This window comes from Gossypium hirsutum, chromosome A02 (genome assembly GCF_007990345.1).
Source record: "Gossypium hirsutum isolate 1008001.06 chromosome A02, Gossypium_hirsutum_v2.1, whole genome shotgun sequence".
Lineage (NCBI taxonomy): Eukaryota > Viridiplantae > Streptophyta > Magnoliopsida > Malvales > Malvaceae > Gossypium > Gossypium hirsutum.
In genome coordinates, this window is record NC_053425.1 from 13,121,534 (window position 1) to 13,138,159 (window position 16,626).

The 16,626-nt window shown below is 35.3% G+C and overlaps 1 non-coding gene across 1 annotated transcript; it reads left to right on the forward strand.

The window, feature by feature from the left end:
• The first annotated feature begins 15,868 nt into the window (after nucleotides 1–15,868).
• Nucleotides 15,869–15,975, forward strand: LOC121217340 (small nucleolar RNA R71). The gene has a single exon (XR_005913423.1). It is a non-coding gene; the product is annotated as a small nucleolar RNA R71 (small nucleolar RNA).
• Nucleotides 15,976–16,626: the final 651 nt, after the last annotated feature.

Genomic DNA, 16,626 nt, shown 5'->3' on the forward strand with positions numbered 1-16,626 from the left:
ACAAAACATAGCTAAGCAATTAGTTCAAATCAAATCTCGACAAAAATAAAGATCAAATTAGGAGATTTCAATAATAATGGTTTATGGGTTAATATTGAGGGTAAATCAATTAATGGCTTGTTAGGCTCAAAGGGGTTCACTAATGGTTAATTATGAAGGTAGGTTTTTATGGAGTGAGTAGGTTAAACCTAAATGTCTTTATCATTTTAACATATCAAATCAAATGGTGTGGTCTTGACATGCATAATCAAGCAAGTTCTAGAATAAGAATTCAATACTAACGCACTCATAATGAAAGTGTGCATGAAAGAAGTAATAGATGCTCTAAAGGCTCAAGATCTCACAAAAATTATGGCTTTTTGATGCTTAAACTTGTGAATTCCAACTCAATATAATACCTAAACTTAGGGAAACAACCTAAAAGTTTTTAATTCTTCAAAAATCAACTTATCATGCTTGATTCCCTAATGTTTTAAAGTTTAAACAATCAATGCATAAATGCCTATGTTTTAATTCAAGACATATCAATAAAAATCATAAGTTAATTAAAATTCATTCTAATAGTGATATGAGTGATTCACGTGAGAAGAAGATAGAATTCAGGGATTTCTAATAGTGATATAAAAGACCCCCCCACACTTAAGATGTACATTGCCTTCAATGTACAAAGGTAGATATATTGAAAAAGATAGAGTTATAATCATAAGATAAAGAGAGAAGTGAAACTTCTTGAATGATGAATGAATTCTTTGAACTGGAGTTTTAAAGAATAATAGGCGTGAGAGTGGAGGAGGATACTCCGGTGGTGGTAGATGTTCATTAGTCTATAAGTCCTATGCCAAAAGAATATTATATCTGGTGGTAGCTATGGTCGTGGTTGAGCAAGACATGGCAGTCGTGGAGAACCTTTCTCGGTGGAGTTTTTAGTTCTTATGCGATGATGAGCTTTGGAGCTCTTTATAGCTGTGACAGAATCAAAAACTTTTTAGGAAATATAAGGAAGCATAATTACTCATAATGAAATAGCTGAAATTGAAAATTGTAAAATAATAATTATAAAACCTAGTAAAAATAAGCTTAAAGAAAAATAAAAAGTAGTCTTAAAATAGAATAAAAGTAAAAACATAAAATAATAAATAAAAGTTTTTAAACATCTTCATCGCTAGATGGTTGTAAGGTGTGGGTGGCGATGAGATGTGGAAGTGCTGACAAATTTACTGTAGAGTAGTATCAATGTTATCGAAATGCTGAAAACACTGTTGCTCGAATTGGGTAAGGCGCTCAGAGATGTCAGCGTATGAAGCCGCCGCATGAACTGGACGAGTGGTGGGTGGTGGCTGAGTCAGTGGATCCTCGTGACGTGGAGGGACATCATCAGGAATGTCTTTTGGGCCCTCCTCATTGATGGACTGGGCAAGGCGGTACTGAGGAGGGTATGTGCCACCTCGTTTCTTGATCATCCTCATGCTTAGCATGCTCGAGATGCCCTGTGGGGACATCTGGCCGATGAGTGAGGGAGGATGATTGGGCTGCTGTGTTGAGGAGCCCGAAGTGTCGAGCCAATCAAGTCACATAGGGCCTGGTAGAGATGATCCCTCTCCTATGCCTCTCCGTCTGGTAGAGAATGGAGAAGGCAATAAAGTAGGTGAGGTCGATAACGTGACCGTTCGACATACTCCATAAGAAATAGGTGTCGTGGGTAGTGACGACGCTGGTGCTCTCTCGTCTCCCTGTCAGAGTGTGAGCCAAAATAGGGTATAGATACCTCAATAAAGGATAGAGAGCCGATGCCTTGGAGCAGCTAGGATCGTAGGTGGCCGAGGCAGGGACGAGGTCCCTCTAACATTTCAAGGGGGAGTAGTGGATGTGGCGGTAGAGGGTGTCGAGGTCATTGTTGTCCATAAACTCCTCTGTGTACAGCCCTAGTGCAATCTAGAACTCGGGTACGCTCAACTGGCGTACTAGACCACCGAGGCAGAACTGGACTGTTCTAGGATCGCCGAAATTGGTCATAACGGTCTGAAGATGGAACGTCGAGCAGAGTTTCAATTTAAACTCGAGATACGTCGGCTCGACGATATTGAAGAAGAGCCCCCACGAGTCAGTTGTTAGGAGGGCTCGAACCGCATCAGCCAATTGGATCTGCTCGAGTGCGGCCCAGTCAATGCAGCAGTCTACACCTAAAGGTTGGACCCGTAATATCTGATATAATTCCTCCTGGGGTACCAAGGGAACCTCGAGGAAGAGGTGCCTAATCTCCGTGGTAGGACCCGAGATAACGCTGCTCCTTTCTACTTCTTCGAGGCGGGAACAGCGGTCTACTTACCGCGTGAGGACAACATTGTACCTGCATTGAAAAATCGAAGTTCAATCAATATGCCCCAAGAATAGTATGGAAAATCAAGGCTATATATCAATAGATAAAACTCAAAACAATTAAAGCGAATATATCAAGTTATGAAAATAGGACTTATGAAAATAATGTTTTGGGAATATCTAATGAATGGATGCATGTGTGTAAGCATAAATTTCATGGAAACAAGAAAAATGGAAGAGTGTAGCAGGATGTGGTAACTAAAATGAAAAAATTCTTATAAAGAGCAAAAGTATTCTATTATTTTAACTATGAATATTTCAAAAATAGTTCAATATAGCAAAGGAATCATGAAATAAACAATATATTTAGAGAAAATAGAGAGAAAAGAGTAAACAAACGCAAAAGAAGAAACTTGGGGCGTCAGAATCGATGTTGTAGGTGGCGCACGGGCGTGGGGGGTAGGGCGTGTGGAGTTGCAGCGACTAGGGTTATAAATTTTTGGGGAGGGAGATGATGAATAGTGAGGGGTTTTTATAGATTTTAGGGCACACGGCAGGGAGACACACCCGTGTGCCCTAATTTTTGCCCGTGTGTTTCACGAATTTTGAATTTGGGTGCGTCTGACATTTGGCCCACGCCCGTGTTGCTCGGGCGTGTGAGTGTACACGACCGTGTTGCACGGCCGTGTCTTGCTTCGTTCGCTTCTCCCACGCCCGTGTACGTAGGTTCACGCCCGTGTTCATTTTGACAATGTCGACCACGGGTGGAGGGCACAGGCGTGTCTTACGCTCATGTTCCATTTTCAGTTTCAACCACGGTTTCAAGACACGGGCGTGTCTAATACCCGTTTTATTTTGGCAATTTCGCCCATGGCCATGTCCCACGGCCGTGGCGACTTATCTCTTCTCATGTTGGGAAAATTTTGCCCTATTTTCACACTACCTAAGGCATGCCCGTATGCCTGGCCGTGTGGGCTTTAAGAAGCCTGCGTTCCGTGATTCGGCTAATACGTTAGATGTTAAAAACTAAAATTTAAAGAAATTAATATTGTTAGTGCTCGAGTTGCCTCCTGAGAAACGTTTATTTATAGTCTAAGCTCGACTTACTTCTCTAGTGTGTGATCATGGTGAATCGAGGAGTTGACACTCCTCATCCCTACTATCAATTTTATCAACATAAGGTTTAAGACGAGTACCATTTACCTTAAAGTGCCAAATTTGGAGTGATTTACCTCGATCGTACCGTATGGAAAAATACTAATTACCGTAAAAGAGGTTTCTTTATTTGGTTCAGAAGTGGCGATTCGAGGATCTGCTGCATCTAGTAGTACTTTGTCTTCAACTTTAAGTTGATTTTTGGAGGAATTAAGCTCCTCATGGCATGGTTTTGGTTTATCGTGTTTTCTCAATTTATGTGTCCGCCATTCATCTAGCTCCTCGATTTGTAATCTTCGTTCTTCATGGATGGGTTCTTTGTTGTTGCTTGGCTTATGTATGTTCTTCAAACCTGTTTTCTGCAAAGAAGGTTGCACTATTTGGTTAGTTTTAGCCAAATGATTTATACAGTCACCTTCAATTTTTGATGTGTTCTTCGAATTACGGGCTTGAAGGGTGATTGTTTCATCTCCCACACATGTGCCAACATTAATAATTGTTCTGGTGGTTGCTAAAAAAGGCCTTCCAAAAATTAAGGGGACGTTGCTATCCTCCTCTATGTCTAGAACAACGAAATCAACTAGGAATATAAATTTGTCGATTTTAACGAGGACATCTTCAATAATACCCCTAGGAAATCTGATAGTTTTATCTACTAATTGAATGCTCATCCTAGTTTGTTTGGGTTTCTTTAGACCTAGTTGCTTAAACAATTTGTAAGGCATAACATTGATACTAGCCCCTAAATTAGCCAACGCATTATTAACATCTAAACTACCAATTAAACAAGGAATTGTAAAACTCCCTGGATCTTTTAGTTTGTTGGGCAGCTTATTCTGTAGAATGGCTGAGCAGACCGCGTTCAGCTCCACATGCGATGCTTCATCTAACTTCTGTTTATTTGCTAGAAGCTCCTTTAAAAACTTGACTGCGTTTGGCATCTGCGAAAGGGCTTCAATAAACGATAACTTAATATGCAGTTTCTTTAGAAGTTTAAGGAATTTACCAAATTGTTTGTCTGAGTGATCTTTCCTTGTCGCATTAGGGTATGGCACAAGAGATTTATATTCTGTAATCACCGGCATTGGCTCATTGTGGCCTACCTTGTAACAGCCCATTTTTTTTAGAGTTGATCGGAACAGTGGTTTCGGGGCCACCAAATTCGAATGAGTAGGTTGGTAAATATTATATTTAATATTTATGAGTTAATTGTGATTTTAAAAGTGTTTTTGATATTGTGATTTTTGTTTTATAAGCGATTTATTAAGTTTAAGTGGTATGACCCTAAGGTCAAGTGGGTTTAGAAAATGAGGTATCGGGACCTTGTTTCTATAAACTGAGTCGTAAATATTTTTATAAATATTTACGTAGTGGCAATAAGATGGTATTAAAGTTTCGCTGAAAAATTTTATCGTTTCGATAGTTAATTAAACAAAAAGGACTAAATTGTGTAAAGTGCAAAAGCTGTGTTCTATAACCTAAAGGTATTAAATAGATATAGAACTTAAAAGTAGAAGTCCTTATTTGGTAATTAGCCCATTAAAGAGATAGTGGGATATGATGGCTTGGCATTTGGTGTAATAAATAAAGTGTATAAAGGTTAATATTGTAAATTGGTTAAAAATAATAATAAAATGAATGTAATAAAAGAATCAAGGTGTCATCTTTTTCATTCTCTTTTTACCAGCCGAATATGAAGGCTTGAGAAGCCATGGAAGAAGCTTCCAACTTTCAGCTAATGCATGGTAGGCATTTCTAGTCCCGTTTTTAATTATTTTTATATTTTCGGGATCGTTGTTGCTTAATCTATAAAATGAGGGGACTATTTTGCAAAACCATTGAATAGTTTGATATTTGCCATTGATGAGCATAATAGGGCTTTGAAGTTTAATGGAAAAATATGAGTCCTTATTGATAGTTAAACACTTTTTGTTAAGTGAATTTTTGTGAAATTGACAATTAATGGCTAAATCGATAAATGTGAAAACTTTGTGGTTAAAATGTCAAATAAATGAAATGTGTGGGTTGCTAGAGACACTAGTGATATTCGTCTATAGTAGAATTTTACTCAATTTCATGAATTTGCATTTTTATGATATAGGGACTAAATTGTAAAGAAGTTGAAATATTAGGGGCAAAACTATAATTTTGCCATAAAGTGAATTATGGACTTTTTTGATACCATGAACATTTGGCTAAGCTTAATTATGGTTAAAAATGGTTAATTTGCATGTTTTGAGCTCAGGGACTAAAATCAATAAAAGTAAAACTTTAGGGGTAATTTTGTAAAAATGACAAAAATGACCAAATTGTATGAAATGAGGTGTTTTAATGTCTAAATTAATATGCTGAATGAAATTATTAATTTAGATCAAGATCGGGTGGAAAATCGAGAAAAATAAGAAAATTACCAAAATGCCCCTGAACTTTGGTATCTCTACAATTTAGCCAGGTAAGTTCGTATGCAATAAGCATTGTTAAATTGATATTTCTAATGCTTTAATATTGTATAAATTGTATATACGTGAATATTTTAATGTCTGACGACATAGCGACAAAATGTTGCACTTAGTGTGCGGGGCAATCAAATATGGTACTCAGTGTACGAAATATTGAGAATGGCACTTAGTGTGCGAGATATTGAGAATGACACTTAGTGTGCAAAATATCGAATGATTCAAAGGGAAATTATAAATTGTGATTGAATGATTAAATAGAGCAAAGTGAACAGGTATACATGCTATATTATATGAATTGTTTATGAGACGACTTTATAATGGTGATATTTGGGCTTTGAGCCTAGCAAGCTTTAAGCTGGTGAATAATATTATCGGGTTTAAAACCTAGCAGGCTAAATGCCGGTGATTTGATAAAAGTCTAAGACTATGAAACCTTGTGTTAAATCGGTAATTGAATTTGTTCAATGCATTAAGTTGGCCAGGTATGTGATATATTCTTATGCATGTTAGATCGATTGGAATTGAATCATGAGTGTGAAATGAAAAGCATAGGTGAAAATGCCTATGTCATATATGTGAGTAAGGGCAAAACCATCGTAAATTATCGATAAGGGTGGACTATGTGCGGAATCATCTTATAATTGCTAATTTGAACGGTTCTGTGCGAATTATTGAGCATGATGTATTTGTATTGAGATTATGCTTGAGTGAAATTATAGATATGTGATGAAATTGATTGGTGATATACATGTTTAAATAATGTGAATGCAAAGAATGTGTGAAAGAGTAAATTTGTAATAAATCTGCTTGGGACAGCAGCAGTAACGTGATTTTGGAAAATCACCATAAATTGTTGGAGTTGAGTTAGAAGCTGAATAAATTATGTAATTAAATCTTAAAGAGTCTATTTTCTTATAAAAGAAACCGTGTAAGCAAAAGAATTGCTGATAATGAGATATTTGAAGTGGCGTTGGATAGAGTCAAATGACTTCGGGGTCCCCTGTTCTGTTTTTAGAAAATCATTATAATTTGTAAAAAAATAGTTATAAGTTTATATGCTTAGACTCCTTAATGAGTCTAGTTTCAAATGAAATCAAATAAAACATATTTTGAAATCTGTACAATGAGAAATTTGATTCGTAGTGAAGAGTGGTCAGATTAGTCAAACAGTGAAACAGGGGAAACTTTAAGAAAAATCTGGTATTTATTGGCCAAACCTAAAATTCTAAAAATTTTATGGATGGAAGATATATGAGTCTATTTTCAGGGAAAATTAACGGTAATTGATTTGGAGTTTTGTAGCTCCAGTTATAAATAATTTAGTGACTATTGCTCAGGAAGACAACTTGTAGTGAATTTGTGATTATGTTGTAAACATTGATAAAACTTGTTAATGAGTTGCTTATTGTTTTCTTATGAACTTACTAAGCGTAAAGCTTACCCCCCTTTTCTTTCCCATATTCCCTAGGGTTGCCAGGTTAGATCGGGTTGGAGGCCGTCAGAGATATTATCACATTGTCAAGTCTACGCTATCGGCGTAAGTAAATCTTAGTATTTCGAGTCTATGGCATGTATAGGGTTGTAAAGTTGAGTAAGTAAATGATACAAGACTAAGATATTGGTAAATATTTAATAATGCCTCATGAATATTTTGGGCCTTGTAAGCCCGATTAAAGGATAATATACGTGTGTATGAAAAGTTTAAAATTGATCAAAAACTTTTACGGTCTCGTTTTATATAAATGGATGAGTTTAAATCTGGTAGCACCTCGAACCCTGTTCCAGCGAGGGATACGGGCAAAGGGTGTTACATTTTATTGGTATCAGAGTCATGGTTTAGTCGGTTCTAGGACTACCATGGCGTATGTGAGTCTAGCTGTACATACCATATTTGACCTGCAATAGTGTGATATCTCCTGACTCTGACGAAAATTATTTGAATAAGACAGATAAGTCTTTCAATCAAGCTAATTTTAATAGTATAGAATATGTACTTAGATGTTCGAATGAAATTGTGTTCTATACTGATTTGATTAAATTAAAGTTGGCTCTGAAATGTTTAAGTGTTCATGAATATATGAATCCAAAGTTAAATGAAATGATATGTTCAAAGTGCACATATGTGATGTTTTATAGACTTGGTTAAGTCACTTCAATGTGCAACAACAAGTGAACATAGGCACTGTGTGTGTGAGTTCCATAACCGAGCACTGTGTGTGCGAGATCGGTTGTTGAGGTACTATGTGTGCGAGTTCCGTAACCGAGCACTGTGTGTGCGAGATCAGTTGTTGAGGCACTGTGTGTGCGAGTTCCATAACCGAGCACTGTGTGTGCAAGATCGATTGTTGAGGCACTGTGTGTGCGAGTTCCGTAACCGAGCACTGTGTGTGCGAGTTCCGTAACTGAGCACTGTGTGTGCGAGATTGGTTGTTGAGACACTATGTGTGCGAGTTCCGTAACCAAGCACTGTGTGTGCAAGATCGGTTGTTGGGGCACTAAGTGTGTGAAATGAGATCATGTAAGACCTCGTCCGAGACGAAGGCATTGATTTGAAGTAGTGTATAAGAACGTGTCTGGGACACTGGCATCACTTATGATTCGTGTAAGACCCTGTCCGGGACAGTGGCATCGATATTGAATAAACTTGGTCAGATGTATGTAGTCCATGTGAAAATGAGACGTGATAAATAATAGATAAATATATGCTATATGTGCTTGACATGTGACCTTGTGGTTCCATGAATCAAACATGGGAAAATATGACATGTTTTGGTTGGTATGTATTAGATATGTGCAAGTTTTGTTCATACGAATGAATTGATAGTTATCACACGAATTTAAAATCATATTCATAAGTTATTAGTAAATATAAATAAGTGAAGCTATTTAATAAGGTTATATGAACTTAAGAGTACTATGAATGTATATGCAATTGAGATTATTTTTCAATTCGGATTAGTGATATGGAATTTTCATAATCATTGAAATGATTTATTTGCTTAAGGCTTACTAAGCTTTCAAAGCTTATTCTATGTGTTTTTCATAAGAAAGATATGCTTTCCAACAGAGCTAATTCTGATAGTACAGAATGTTATACTCAAATGTTTGAGTGAAAATGTGTTGGTGATGAGTTGAAACTCATAAAAAGGTATGAATCAGAATGCATGATATTCTGCTATTGATAAATGTTATAATTATATGAGTATATGAGTTGTGATGTTGGGTATATGATTGTTGTGTGAATATTTTGATTTGGAATTTATGATTTGATTTAGCGTATGAGCTATGTGTTAAGTACCAAATGATCATAAGTAAATGATTGCTAGATGTTTGAGAATACGGAATTAGTAATGAACTGTTCGTTCATAATAGTATGTGTGATGTGCATGCTTACGTAAGAGTTAAAATTGTTGGCTTTACAACCCTTACCCCTCATTGGTAAAGCATTATAATGAGATCCGTACTAAATGGCTTAAATAAGCTTACAAGTGCGGAATGACAGAGTCTCGTGATTGAAGGATTAGTATTGTGATCAGATAAGAGAATGAGTCCGCAAGTGAAGACAGTAACAGAAAAGATATTGGATCGTGTTGAAGGCCATTTGTAATATGCAAAGTCACTGTTAAAAGAAAAGTTGAATTAGATGAAACCAAATATTCAGATATGATATCTAAAGAATATATTAACTGGAAGTTCTTCCGAATTGGCCTCCGTTAGTGTTGGGATAATGAGAAATTAGTGGTGTCAGAGATAGACAGTAGAATCATATTTGAATTATAAAGATATTTGAGCACAGCAATTATAGTCGAATGGTTTACGAGAACTCTTCTGGGTATTCTATGTGTTCAATTATCCTCAGAGGTATGTGAAGTTGTATATTTTCAGATGAAATTCTTATCATATGAGAACATTATCTATATATATTGATATATGAAAGCATTGTTGGGCTGTTCGGGTTACAATTAGCATTATTATATCTTTCTCTGGTATTCTATTTCATTTTATTGGAAGAAAAGATCGACGATTAAATCTGTGTGATGTTGGTATTCTGCTCCTACTGGCTGTTGATCTGCTTAGTATACATGAAGATTATATTGTTTCTATTGCTGTTGATTTCGGTGCATATGAGTGATGCTTTACTTCTGGATTTCCTTTGAAACATCATTGAGATATCTGTCATCTGATATGGGTGCTTTCTTAAAAAAGATTAGTATAGTGATATATTCGAGAATTACAGTATCTCTGCTTTCTTATGATTCTATATGGTTATCTGTGAAAAATATCTATTGAATGACTGTAACTATATTTCAATTTCTCTTATGTTCAAAATGTATTATTGATAATTGGGACATTATATATCTATACGGTTGAGATGTCAGCTTTATTATGGCACTATGATTTTAAATTATCTGATGGTTGTGGCTTCAGTATGGTTCAAAGCTTCGTTGATTAATAATTGAAAAGTTATTACTTGATAGTCGAGATCGATTCAGTTGTCTAGTTTGATTAGATTAATTGCTTGAAGGATTAATCGAGTTACTTGTATCTGAATCTATCCACAGGGTGGAAATAAAGTTTGAATGTTCACGGATAAATAGATGAATATTCTGAATGCATGATTCATATTCTAGAAGATATGATACAGAATTATATCCATCAGAACGATTTTATTGAGAAATGTTCTTATAGATCGTGATTGGGAAGTCTGAATGATGTGATAATTATCAATAAAGTGGTAAACAGTTGAAGAAATTGTTAATTGAAGCGTCAATTTTCAGGTGAAGAGTTATTCGACACAAGAATTAAAGATGGTTTGAACTGTTGAAAGATTATGAGTCAGCGATTGATTATCAATCTGGACAAATGATTATAGTCTTTGAGGTTCTGAGCGAGAATCTTTATGTATTTTACGGTCGATAATCATGTGATTAATTTTATCAAATGATGAGTAGTTATTAGCTGAGCTAGAAACTAAATTGATGTTTAATTAGCAAATTTGTGAGGTTAAGAGGTGTGTCAGTGAATTACAAGTTAAAAAGGGTACAACGTAAATTGATTTCTGATTTAGAATTTCAAATTGGAACCTACAATTGTTCGTTATGTCGAGATAGAGTTCGTGTATTGAGAAATCTAGAGATTTTACGACAATTGTGACATCTAGCACAGTGGTAATTATCTGTCCGTACGGGGAGTACTAAAAGAGTGCTAGTTTTCATTGTTCAAATGGAGACACGAGGATTATATCGTGTTACTAAAATAAACTACTATGAGCTTTGGGTATGGAATTACTTTGTAACACTGTGCTCTAGAACTTGAAAGCAACCGAGAAAGACATTTATTGTTGGTTAAGTTTGCATATAATAATAATAGTTATGAGATGAATGTTAAGATAGCATTGTATGAGTGTGGTATAGTTCCAATTACTGAACTTCGTTGTATTGAATTGAATTTTTATAAAAAGAATTTCGGGGTCGATGTGATTGGAAAGACTGAAGGGAAATGAAAGTAATTCATGACCGTCTAAAAACAGTTTCAGATTTACAGAAAATATATGTGGGCTTGATGCGTAAAAGCATTGAATTTTCAATTAGAAAATTGAGTATTTGTAAAGGTATTATAGTGGGAATAGAATTTCTAGATTTAGCTATAAAGAGAAGTTGAGTTCGTAGTTCATCGGATTGAATGAGATTATTATCAAAACTTGAGAAGACCTGTAATGTGTTTTTTTACATATATGATGTGATGATACAAATAAGATCCTTTATCTATAGTATCTCTTACAGAAGTAGAAACTCAGCTTGTTATGATGTATAGCAAAGAGCAGATCATAATCTTAGCTCATGAGATTGAAAAGTTGAGAAATCTGAGGCTAGGTGAGAAATTGTTGAGGTTGGTGAAAGAAAATCACTGATTTATTCTTTGGAAAGATTTTCAGGGACGAAAATCCCTAAGGGGAGAGAGTTGTAACAGCCTGTTTTTTTTAGAGTTGATCAGAACAGTGGGTTCGGGGCCACCAAATCCGAACGAGTAGGTTGGTAAATATTATATTTAATATTTACGAGTTAATTGTGATTTTAAAAATGTTTTTGATATTGTGATTTTTGTTTTATAAGCGATTTATTAAGTTTAAGTGGTATGACCCTAAGGTGAAGTGGGTTTAGAAAATGAGGTATCGGGACCTTGTTTCTATAAACCGAGTCGTAAATATTTTTATAAATATTTACGTAGTGGCAATAAGATGGTATTAAAGTTTCGTTGAAAAATTTTATCGTTTCGATAGTTAATTAAACAAAAAGGACTACATTGTGTAAAGTGCAAAAGTTGTGTTCTATAACCTAAAGGTATTAAATAGATATAGAACTTAAAAGTAGAAGTCCTTATTTGGTAATTAGCCCATTAAAGAGATAGTGGGATATGATAGCTTGGCATTTGTTGTAATAAATAAAGTGTATAAAGGTTAATATTGTAAATTGGTTAAAAATAATAATAAAATGAATATAATAAAAGAATCAAGGTGTCATCTTTTTCATTCTCTTTTTACCAGCCGAATATGAAGGCTTGAGAAGCCATGGAAGAAGCTTCCAACTTTTAGCTAATGCATGGTAGGCATTTCTAGTCCCGTTTTTAATTATTTTTATATTTTCGGGATCGTTGTTGCTTAATCTATCTAATGAGGAGACTATTTTTCAAAACCATTGAATAGTTTGATATTTGCCATTGATGAGTATAATAGGGCTTTGAAGTTTAATGGAAGAATATTAGTCCTTGTTGATAGTTAAACACTTTTTGTTAAGTGAATTTTTGTGAAATTGACAATTAATGGCTAAATTGATAAATGTGAAAACTTTGTGGTTAAAATGTCAAATAAATGAAATGTGTGGGCTGCTAGAGACACTAGTGATATTCGTCTATAGTAGAATTTTACTCAATTTCATGAATTTGCATTTTTATGATATAGGGACTAAATTGTAAAGAAGTTGAAATATTAGGGGCAAAACTATAATTTTGCCATAAAGTGAATTATGGACTGTTTTGATACCATGAACATTTGGCTAAGCTTAATTATGGTTCAAAATGGTTAATTTGCATGTTTTGAGCTCAGGGACTAAAATCAATAAAAGTAAAACTTTAGGGGTAATTTTGTAAAAATGACAAAAATGACCAAATTGTATGAAATGAGGTGTTTTAATGTCTAAATTAATATGCTGAATGAAATTATTAATTTAGATCAAGATCGGGTGGAAAATCGATAAAAATGAGAAAATTACCAAAATGCCCCTGAACTTTGGTATCTCTACAATTTAGCCAGGTAAGTTCGTATGCAATAAGCATTGTTAAATTGATCTTTCTTATGCTTTAATATTGTATAAATTGTATATACGTGAATACTTTAATGTCTGACGACATATCGACAAAATGTGGCACTTAGTGTGCGGGGCAATCAATCATGGTACTCAGTGTACGAAATATTGAGAATGGCACTTAGTGTGCGAGATATTGAGAATGACACTTAGGGTGCAAAATATCGAATGATTCAAAGGGAAATTATAAATTGTGATTGAATGATTAAATAGAGCAAAGTGAACAGGTATACATGCTATATTATATGAATTGTTTATGAGACAACTTTATAATGGTGATATTTGGGCTTTGAGCCTAGCAAGCTTTAAGCTGGTGAATAATATTATCGGGTTTAAAACCTAGCAGGCTAAATGCCGGTGATTTGATAAAAGTCTAAGACTATGAGACCTTGTGTTAAATCGGCAATTGAATTTGTTCAACGCATTAAGTTGGCTAGGTATGTGATATATTCTTATGCATGTTAGATCGATTGGAATTGAATCATGAGTGTGAAATGAGAAGCATAGGTGAAAATGCCTATGTCATATATGTGAGTAAGGGCAAAACCATCGTAAATTATCGATAAGGGTGGACTATGTGCGGAATCATCTTATAATTGCTAATTTGAACGGTTGTGTGCGAATCATTGAGCATGATGTATTTGTATTGAGATTATGCTTGAGTGAAATTATAGATATGTTATGAAATTGATTAGTGATATACATGTTTAAATAATGTGAATGCAAAGAATGTGTGAAAGAGTAAATTTGTAATAAATCTGCTTGGGACAGCAGCAGTAACGTGATTTTGGAAAATCACCATAAATTGTTGGAGTTGAGTTAGAAGCTGAATAAATTATGTAATTAAATCTTAAAGAGTCTAGTTTCTTATAAAAGAAACCGTGTAAGCAAAAGAATTTCTGATAATGAGATATTTGAAGTGGCGTGGGATAGAGTCAAATGACTTCAGGGTCCCCTGTTCTGTTTTTAGAAAATCATTATAATTTGTAAAAAAAATAGTTATAAGTTTATATGCTTAGACTCCTTAATGAGTCTAGTTTCAAATGAAGTCAACTAAAACATATTTTGAATTCTGTACAATGAGAAATTTGATTCGTAGTGAAGAGTGGTCAGATTAGTCAAACAGTGAAACAGGGGAAACTTTAAGAAAAATCTGGTATTTATTGGCCAAACCTAAAATTCTGAAAATTTTATGGATGGAAGATATATGAGTCTATTTTCAGGAAAATTAACGGTAATTGATTTGGAGTTTTGTAGCTCCAGTTATAAATAATTTAGTGACTATTGCTCAGGAAGACAACTTGTAGTGAATTTGTGATTATGTTGTAAACATTGATAAAACTTGTTAATGAGTTGCTTATTGTTTTCTTATGAACTTACTAAGCGTAAAGCTTACTCCCCTTTTCTTTCCCATATTCCCTAGGGTTGCCAGGTTAGATCGGGTTGGAGGCCGTCAGAGATATTATCACATTGTCAAGTCTACGCTATCGGCGTAAGTAAATCTTAGTGTTTCGAGTCTATGGCATGTATAGGGTTGTAAAGTTGAGTAAGTAAATGATACAAGACTAAGATATTGGTAAATATTTAATAATGCCTCATGAATATTTTGGGCCTTGTAAGCCCGATTAAAGGATAATATACGTGTGTATGAAAAGTTTAAAATTGATCAAAAATTTTTACGGTCTGGTTTTATATAAATGGATGAGTTTAAATCTGGTAGCACCTCGAACCCTGTTCCGGCGAGGGATACGGGCGAAGGGTGTTACATACCTCATCCTTACCTATGCTTACCACCGTTTCTGGCCTCGGTTCTGCAACTAGCCCTTCCTCATCTTGAATGGAAATCACGTTGACTTGCTCCCTTGGGTTAGATTCAGTGTTGCTTGGTAGGCTACCTTGTGGTTGTTCGGTAATCAACTTGGCGAGCTGTCCAATCTGAGTTTCGAGCCCATGGATTGATGCTTGTTGGTGTTTGAGTGCTGTCTTGGTATTCTGAAAATGAGTTTCTGACACTGAGATGAATTTTGTTAGCATCTCATCAAGGTTCAATTTTTTCTCTTGTTGGTAGGGTGGTTGTTGGAAGCCTGGAGGTGGTGGTCTCTGATTCCCTTGGCCTCCCAATGAAAAATTTGGGTGGCTCCTCCAACCTGCATTGTAAGTATTGCTATAAGGATTGTTTTGAGATTGAGGATTGTTACCCATGTAATTTAACTGTTCGCTCTTATGTTGTGGCCATAATGTGGGTATTTTGAACTGCTTGATCCACCTCCACTTGCTTCGCATTGCATTACTGGGTGAACATGTGAAGAACTAAGGAAACCATTAATTTTCTTATTCAAGAGTTCTACCTGAATAGAGAGCATGGTGACCGTATTGACGTTATAAACACCGGCTGTTTCCGTTGGCTTTGTCCTCATAAGTTGCCACTAATAGTTATTCAGTGACATCTCCTCTATAAATTCATAGGCATCTTCAGGTGTCTTATTATTAATGGTTCCGCCAGTAGCTGTGTCAACCATTTGTCGAGTAGAAGGATTCACGCCATTATGAAAGGTTTGAACCTGTAGCCAGAGTGGTAACCTATGGTGAGGGCATCTTCTCAATAGGTCTTTGTATCTCTCCCATGCATCGCAGAGTGTTTCTAAATCCATCTGCACAAAGGAAGAGATATCATTACATAATTTAGCCGTTTTAACCGGTGAAAAATATTTTAATAAAAACTTTTCGGTCATTTGTTCCCAAGTAGTGATTGACCCCCGTGGAAATGAGTTCAACCACTGTTTAGCTTTGTTCTCAATAAAAAAGGTAATAACCGAAGGCGAATAGCATCATCAAAAACGCCATTAATTTTAAATGTATCACATAGTTCCAAAAAGTTTGCCAAGTGAGCTTTGGGATCATCGTCCTGCAAACCATCAAACTGAACAAACTGTTTTATCATTTGAATTGTGTTAGGTTTCAATTCAAAGTATTTACGGTTACAGAAGGTCTAACTATGCTTGATTCAGTTCATGTTAAAGAAGGTTTAGCATAATCATACATAGTGCGCGGAGTAGGATCCTGATTAACAGCAATCGCAAGAGGTAGCGGATTTTCTTGGTTTTCAGCCATCTCTTCGGTTATGGTTGAAGTATCGTCCCCTTGCTCTTCCTCTATGTATCGTAAGCTTCACCTTATTTCTCTTCAGTTTCTGTAAACTGTACGATCAATCTTGCTATCAAAAAGTAGTGGTCCTGACAGGTTTCTTCTGGTCATAAACTAGAAAAACCTGTCAGAAGGAAATAAGAGAAAAATTAGAAAAGAAAAGAAAATACAAACTTAAATTGCGAATAAAG